Source organism: Musa acuminata, unplaced genomic scaffold (genome assembly GCF_036884655.1).
Source record: "Musa acuminata AAA Group cultivar baxijiao unplaced genomic scaffold, Cavendish_Baxijiao_AAA HiC_scaffold_1126, whole genome shotgun sequence".
Taxonomy (NCBI): domain Eukaryota; kingdom Viridiplantae; phylum Streptophyta; class Magnoliopsida; order Zingiberales; family Musaceae; genus Musa; species Musa acuminata.
This window is the reverse complement of record NW_027021339.1, coordinates 6,904,246-6,911,745: the sequence shown is the minus strand read 5'-3', so window position 1 is coordinate 6,911,745 and position 7,500 is coordinate 6,904,246.

Below are 7,500 nucleotides of genomic sequence, written 5' to 3'. Positions count from 1 at the left end.
GTCCCTGCTATACGAAAGCCCCATCCAGCCCTGTGCCACCCGGGGGGTTCCAGGGTGCTGAGATGGCTGACGTTTTGCTCCGCTCTCGACGGTCACCGCGCAACGCAAGAACAGGCCAAAAACTGGCCAAAACGGCCCAAAAACGGGCCAAAACTGGCCATTTTTGGCTGCGCGAGCGAGCGGCGAGCGGCGGACAGCGAGCGAAGCGAGAGGCAGCACCGTCCCTGCTATACGAAAGCCCCATCCAGCCCTGTGCCACCCGGGGGGTTCCAGGGTGCTGAGATGGCTGACGTTTTGCTCCGCTCTCGACGGTCACCGCGCAACGCAAGAACAGGCCAAAAACTGGCCAAAACGGCCCAAAAACGGGCCAAAACTGGCCATTTTTGGCTGCGCGAGCGAGCGGCGAGCGGCGGACAGCGAGCGAAGCGAGAGGCAGCACCGTCCCTGCTATACGAAAGCCCCATCCAGCCCTGTGCCACCCGGGGGGTTCCAGGGTGCTGAGATGGCTGACATTTTGCTCCGCTCACGACGGTCGCCGCGGCACACAAGAACAGCCCAAAAACAGGCCAAAACAGCCCAAAAACGGGCCAAAACTGGCCATTTTTGGCTGCGCGAGCGAGCAGCGAGCGGCGGACAGCGAGCGAAGCGAGAGGCAGCACCGTCCCTGCTATACGAAAGCCCCATCCAGCCCTGTGCCACCCGGGGGGTTCCAGGGTGCTGAGATGGCTGACGTTTTGCTCCGCTCACGACGGTCGCCGCGGCACGCAAGAACAGGCCAAAAACTGGCCAAAACAGCCCAAAAACGGGCCAAAACTGGCCATTTTTTGCTGCGCGAGCGAGCGGAGAGCGGCGAACAGCGAGCGAAGCGCGAGGCAGCACCGTCCCTGCTATACGAAAGCCCCATCCAGCCCTGTGCCACCCTGTCACGGACAAACTTCGAAACAAGGTGTTTGATGTAATGCTTATATATGTCCGTGTCTGTTGGCATATTCATGCCCTGTACAGAATGTAAAGGGGCGGCTGAAGGCTCATAAGTCCCATTTTAGTTGGGTTGGTGGCCTCTTTAGGCTTGTAAATAAAGGTTGTGTCATGTGGACACGTGAGAGAGCTTTCGGTCTGTAATGGACCATTTTACCCTTTGTTGTGCCACTGTTCAGAGCTTGTAAAGTCTGTTTGTAATTTGCATTGTCTATGAAGTGTTTTCCGGACATGTTTGCTTGTGGATCCCGTTTGTGGCGTTCTCTCTAACCCGTTCTCTCTTTTGGTGGTCCTAAGGGACAATGGGAGGCTTCGGGGAGGCTGACCTTTGCGGACGGACACGCAAGGGTGCCGCACGCCTTAGGCAAAACCAGCTAAGGTCGTGACATTTGGTATCAGAGCGGGACAAGCACTCATAGAAACACTTGACATGCAAACGTGGGGGACCTAGCGGGGCTGCGTTGAGGGCAGTCAGCACACGCGCGACCGTTTGAGGGAAAACGGGCATGGAGATGTAGGGAAAAGAGTCGCTCAGAGGAGCGGGCATCTGGCATTGGCATTCAGAGGAATGGCCAACCCTTCGCGCAAGAGGCACCACGAGAACAGGCAAGCTTGGAAGAATTTGGAGCGCACAAAGGTTGGGATGGCTGAGTTTGAGCTATGGCTCAACGTTGACAACTATACTTGATGGTGCTCTAGGCAAGCGAGGCGCTTGGCAAGAATGAGACCATGCAAGGTGGAGAGAGTTGCTCAACGACCAAAAGAGTTATGCAAAGCTCACAGAGGTGAGGGGAATTGCTAACTCGAAGATTTTGGTACTCATGCATGGGCTTGTATGCGGACGACGGAATGTTCGTGGCCATCCCAAGGCGGCCGAGACTCGGCACCATGGAGCATTGAAACTTTCTCTTCGGCATGTGAAGGATACGTCCGTAGGAGGCTGAAGTGTGCAACGAGTTCAGCATGTTGCTAGGCCTTGAGGGGTGCAGCGGTGGCTGTATTGACGTGGAGTCGCAATCTAGCAAGTGCGTTTGCAGGAGGCAGAACAATGCACAGTTTGTTCAGCAGATCGGAGTAGTCCAAGGGGATGGTGGTCTCCGAAACGAAGAGAGATGTTGCTCCAATGGGACAGTTATCCAGGAGGGATATGTCCCGGCTCTCCAGAGGGAGAATCATGTGAGACGGACCTCACATGTTGAGGAGGAGTACCTCAACAAACAACAACTCCACGAAGCTCGATGGACTGAGCAAGCGGCAAGGAGTTGTCGCATGATCTCGCTCGAGAGAATGCATTGGTGGATGCATTGCGAGATCAAGTGGGGGAGCGGCCTTAAGCAACTTAAATGAAGGCACACTTGGAGTCGATGTGGAGATCGGAGTCAAGGGAGGGCTGACCCGTGGAATGGTGGGCGCGAGGGCCACCATCGACTCAATGCGAAAATGAGGAGCGGAGCAACTTGGGTGTAACTTGGCGAAGTACCCAAGCCGCATGAAGGGAGCCAGCAGAGAAGTTGGAACATGGAGCAGAGGCACAGTGCTTTCCTTAGACAGGGGTCAAGGACATGAACACTTGCAGAGGCAAGAGCAGGATCATGTTGTTCCATGGGTCCTTCATTCTGACGGAGCAGACTCATCTTGCATGGTGCCAAAGACGAAGGGAGCTTCGGGGCACATGCACCTTATCTCGGAGAAGCATTTGAGGGAGGAACTAAGGCGACTCAATTTGCGGAGGCGAAGTTGGGTTCAGAAGGCCTTAGCACGGGGCAAGAGGACGCAGAGGCGGGTACTCTTGAAGAATAAGCCACAGTGTTGCCATTCGAGTTGCTATGAAGGAAGCGGTGCGCAGCGGAGATTGTGCTGGTAGGGGCAGAGGCCCAGGATCCAGACAATGGTGCACCAATTGCAGCGAAGTCGGGGGACTTCGGGAGCTACTAGGCGATGGACTGTCCTAGAGCGGTGCTTCATCTAGGTGTGACCCACGAGTGGGTGGATGAAGATCGATTGCCAAAGGAGCGAACAAAATCGAAGGTGGAAGAGACCCGGCGATGTATTGGCAGAGGCCACACATGGAGGGTTCACAATTCGAGTTTATTCCCCAAGGATCAGAATGCAATGGAGATGTCACCAGGAGGCGACATGGTGCAGCGGATCGTGGTGGAACAGTTCGTGGCAATGCGATACACACAACTCGTCCCGTGAGGGATGAGATCATATGGAGGTATGATCGGGAGCTACTGGGAGCTCCGCTTTGGTGAACAACACGACGGCAAGAAGGGCTATGGATCCAAGGAGTGAAGGCCATGGTACCGCAGAGGCGGGTCTTACGGGCGTGCACCGAATTTTGCATCGGATGAAAACCTTGGTCATCAGCATATGGGGGCTGGGTTCCACCAAGGGAAAAGTTCGAATGCAAGTACCAGTGAGTTCCATGGGAGGGACTTGATCATGCAGAGGTATGATCGAAGCAGCTGGAGAGTTGGACTGCTCCAGAGCTCATATTCGCTTAAGGGAGCCCGGCAAGTCAGAGGACAAGGCCGAGTAAGCGAACGTTGCTACCAAGGAAGCTATGGAGAACAGAATCGGTGCAAACCCTACAATGCGATGGCAGAGGCCATGCATGGGAGTGCAGTCTGTCTTTCCATCGACCAGAAGGAGCTGCTTGAAGAACACGGAGGTGTTGAAGCAGGGGGTCGAAAGGGGCGAGGAAGCGACGACGAGTCCAGAGGGACTTAGCTACCCAAAATCAAGCATCAGTTAGAATGGAGGTGGACTCAGAGGAGTGCCACGGAGACATGTCTACTGATCGTGAAGAAAAGGGATGCAGATGCGAGGCGACGGATAGTAGAGCCATGGGCATTGCAGCGCCATGGTACCGCAGAGGCGGGACTTCCGTGCAAGTCATTGATCCCTTGCTCTCACGGAGGGAGAGCGTTTGGTCGTGAAAGGGGCCGAGGAGGTGGAGCATGCAGAGGCAATCTCCAAGTACCGGGACAAGGCTGAAGGGCAGAGGCCGAGGAACTTCGTAAGACCGGTGTCAGTGTGCTTCTCATCAAGACAGCCGTAAGTGAAGGACTTCGGGTCATGCAAGAGTGCACGACCAAGGAACGAAGCAGGCAGTACGCGGTGCTGTACCTTTGCTACTCAGTTGAGTAGGCGGCAGGGTTGATGGAGAAGACGGTACAATCCCAGAGGCGACCTCATCTATCAGAGAATTACTCCAAGTTGGGGTGAAAACTTCCCGCATTCCAGAAGTTCGATGGCATTGAGAAGGTGAATCACAGTAACTAACTCAATGCAAGGAGTGCAAACACTTCAAGTGCTTCAGAAGTGTGAGCAAAGAGCGGGCGAAGACCAGTAACCAGCTCGATGCATGAAGTACAACCTCGAGGAGGCGGGCGAAGTCAAGTAACTTTTGCCTTCTCAACTCTTAAGAGAATGGGCGAAACCGAGTACCCCAATTCTCTTATCTATCCAGCAGAGGAGCTCTGCACAAGTTCAAAGACCCTTCGAAGATAATGGAAGACAATAGTTGTCAAATCCTCACCAACGGTGATCAGTGCTACTGAGAGTAGATTGTCCGCTTCATTTCCCAACGAAATGCCAATCGAAAGCGGAAGTGATGCGAACCTACTTGGATGTGACAACTAACTGAAAGAAGAGTCAATGAGCAGATTTTGTGGAGGAAGGACCCAAAACTTCAGAAGTTTGCGAGGCGATGCTCGTTAAAGCTCCAACAAGCATCCACCCAGTTCAAGCAGCATGTGGAATTTCTGAGAGACTGGCGCAGTAAGGATGGTCTTTTCCTTCATCCGGGAGATCCGCAGGAATCAACGAGGATCAACACAACTCCGCCAACCCCACACCAGAGTCAGAGTCATTGGCGAGTTGAAGCAGCATGGCGGATCAAAGGTTCGACTACTCAAAAACAGCAGCGGAGAGCAGCTGGGAGCCAGGAGGCGCATTGCAGCTGGAGCAGAAGATTGAAGACTCAGCAAAGGCGAAGAGTTGCAGTGTTCACAAAGGCTTCGACGAGGACGTCGAAGGGATAAGTGGGGGAGAATGTCACGGACAAACTTCGAAACAAGGTGTTTGATGTAATGCTTATATATGTCCGTGTCTGTTGGCATATTCATGCCCTGTACAGAATGTAAAGGGGCGGCTGAAGGCTCATAAGTCCCATTTTAGTTGGGTTGGTGGCCTCTTTAGGCTTGTAAATAAAGGTTGTGTCATGTGGACACGTGAGAGAGCTTTCGGTCTGTAATGGACCATTTTACCCTTTGTTGTGCCACTGTTCAGAGCTTGTAAAGTCTGTTTGTAATTTGCATTGTCTATGAAGTGTTTTCCGGACATGTTTGCTTGTGGATCCCGTTTGTGGCGTTCTCTCTAACCCGTTCTCTCTTTTGGTGGTCCTAAGGGACAATGGGAGGCTTCGGGGAGGCTGACCTTTGCGGACGGACACGCAAGGGTGCCGCACGCCTTAGGCAAAACCAGCTAAGGTCGTGACAACCCGGGGGGTTCCAGGGTGCTGAGATGGCTGACATTTTGCTCCGCTCACGACGGTCACCGCGCCACACAAGAACAGCCCAAAAACAGGCCAAAACAGCCCAAAAACGGGCCAAAACTGGCCATTTTTGGCTGCGCGAGCGAGCGGCGAGCGGCGAACAGCGAGCGAAGCGAGAGGCAGCACCGTCCCTGCTATACGAAAGCCCCATCCAGCCCTGTGCCACCCGGGGGGTTCCAGGGTGCTGAGATGGCTGACGTTTTGCTCCGCTCACGACGGTCACCGCACCACGCAAGAACAGGCCAAAAACTGGCCAAAACAGCCCAAAAACGGGCCAAAACTGGCCATTTTTGGCTGCGCGAGCGAGCGGCGAGCGGCGAACAGCGAGCGAAGCGAGAGGCAGCACCGTCCCTGCTATACGAAAGCCCCATCCAGCCCTGTGCCACCCGGGGGGTTCCAGGGTGCTGAGATGGCTGACGTTTTGCTCCGCTCTCGACGGTCACCGCGCAATGCAAGAACAGGCCAAAAACTGGCCAAAACGGCCCAAAAACGGGCCAAAACTGGCCATTTTTGGCTGCGCGAGCGGCGAGCGGCGGACAGCGAGCGAAGCGAGAGGCAGCACCGTCCCTGCTATACGAAAGCCCCATCCAGCCCTGTGCCACCCGGGGGGTTCCAGGGTGCTGAGATGGCTGACGTTTTGCTCCGCTCTCGACGGTCACCGCGCAATGCAAGAACAGGCCAAAAACTGGCCAAAACGGCCCAAAAACGGGCCAAAACTGGCCATTTTTGGCTGCGCGAGCGAGCGGCGAGCGGCGGACAGCGAGCGAAGCGAGAGGCAGCACCGTCCCTGCTATACGAAAGCCCCATCCAGCCCTGTGCCACCCGGGGGGTTCCAGGGTGCTGAGATGGCTGACGTTTTGCTCCGCTCTCGACGGTCACCGCGCAATGCAAGAACAGGCCAAAAACTGGCCAAAACGGCCCAAAAACGGGCCAAAACTGGCCATTTTTGGCTGCACGAGCGAGCGGCGAGCGGCGGACAGCGAGCGAAGCGAGAGGCAGCACCGTCCCTGCTATACGAAAGCCCCATCCAGCCCTGTGCCACCCGGGGGGTTCCAGGGTGCTGAGATGGCTGACGTTTTGCTCCGCTCTCGACGGTCACCGCGCAATGCAAGAACAGGCCAAAAACTGGCCAAAACGGCCCAAAAACGGGCCAAAACTGGCCATTTTTGGCTGCACGAGCGAGCGGCGAGCGGCGGACAGCGAGCGAAGCGAGAGGCAGCACCGTCCCTGCTATACGAAAGCCCCATCCAGCCCTGTGCCACCCGGGGGGTTCCAGGGTGCTGAGATGGCTGACGTTTTGCTCCGCTCTCGACGGTCACCGCGCAATGCAAGAACAGGCCAAAAACTGGCCAAAACGGCCCAAAAACGGGCCAAAACTGGCCATTTTTGGCTGCACAAGCGAGCGGCGAGCGGCGGACAGCGAGCGAAGCGAGAGGCAGCACCGTCCCTGCTATACGAAAGCCCCATCCAGCCCTGTGCCACCCGGGGGGTTCCAGGGTGCTGAGATGGCTGACGTTTTGCTCCGCTCTCGACGGTCACCGCGCAATGCAAGAACAGGCCAAAAACTGGCCAAAACGGCCCAAAAACGGGCCAAAACTGGCCATTTTTGGCTGCACGAGCGAGCGGCGAGCGGCGGACAGCGAGCGAAGCGAGAGGCAGCACCGTCCCTGCTATACGAAAGCCCCATCCAGCCCTGTGCCACCCGGGGGGTTCCAGGGTGCTGAGATGGCTGACGTTTTGCTCCGCTCTCGACGGTCACCGCGCAATGCAAGAACAGGCCAAAAACTGGCCAAAACGGCCCAAAAACGGGCCAAAACTGGCCATTTTTGGCTGCGCGAGCGAGCGGCGAGCGGCGGACAGCGAGCGAAGCGAGAGGCAGCACCGTCCCTGCTATATACGAAAGCCCCATCCAGCCCTGTGCCACCCGGGGGGTTCCAGGGTGCTGAGATGGCTGACGTTTT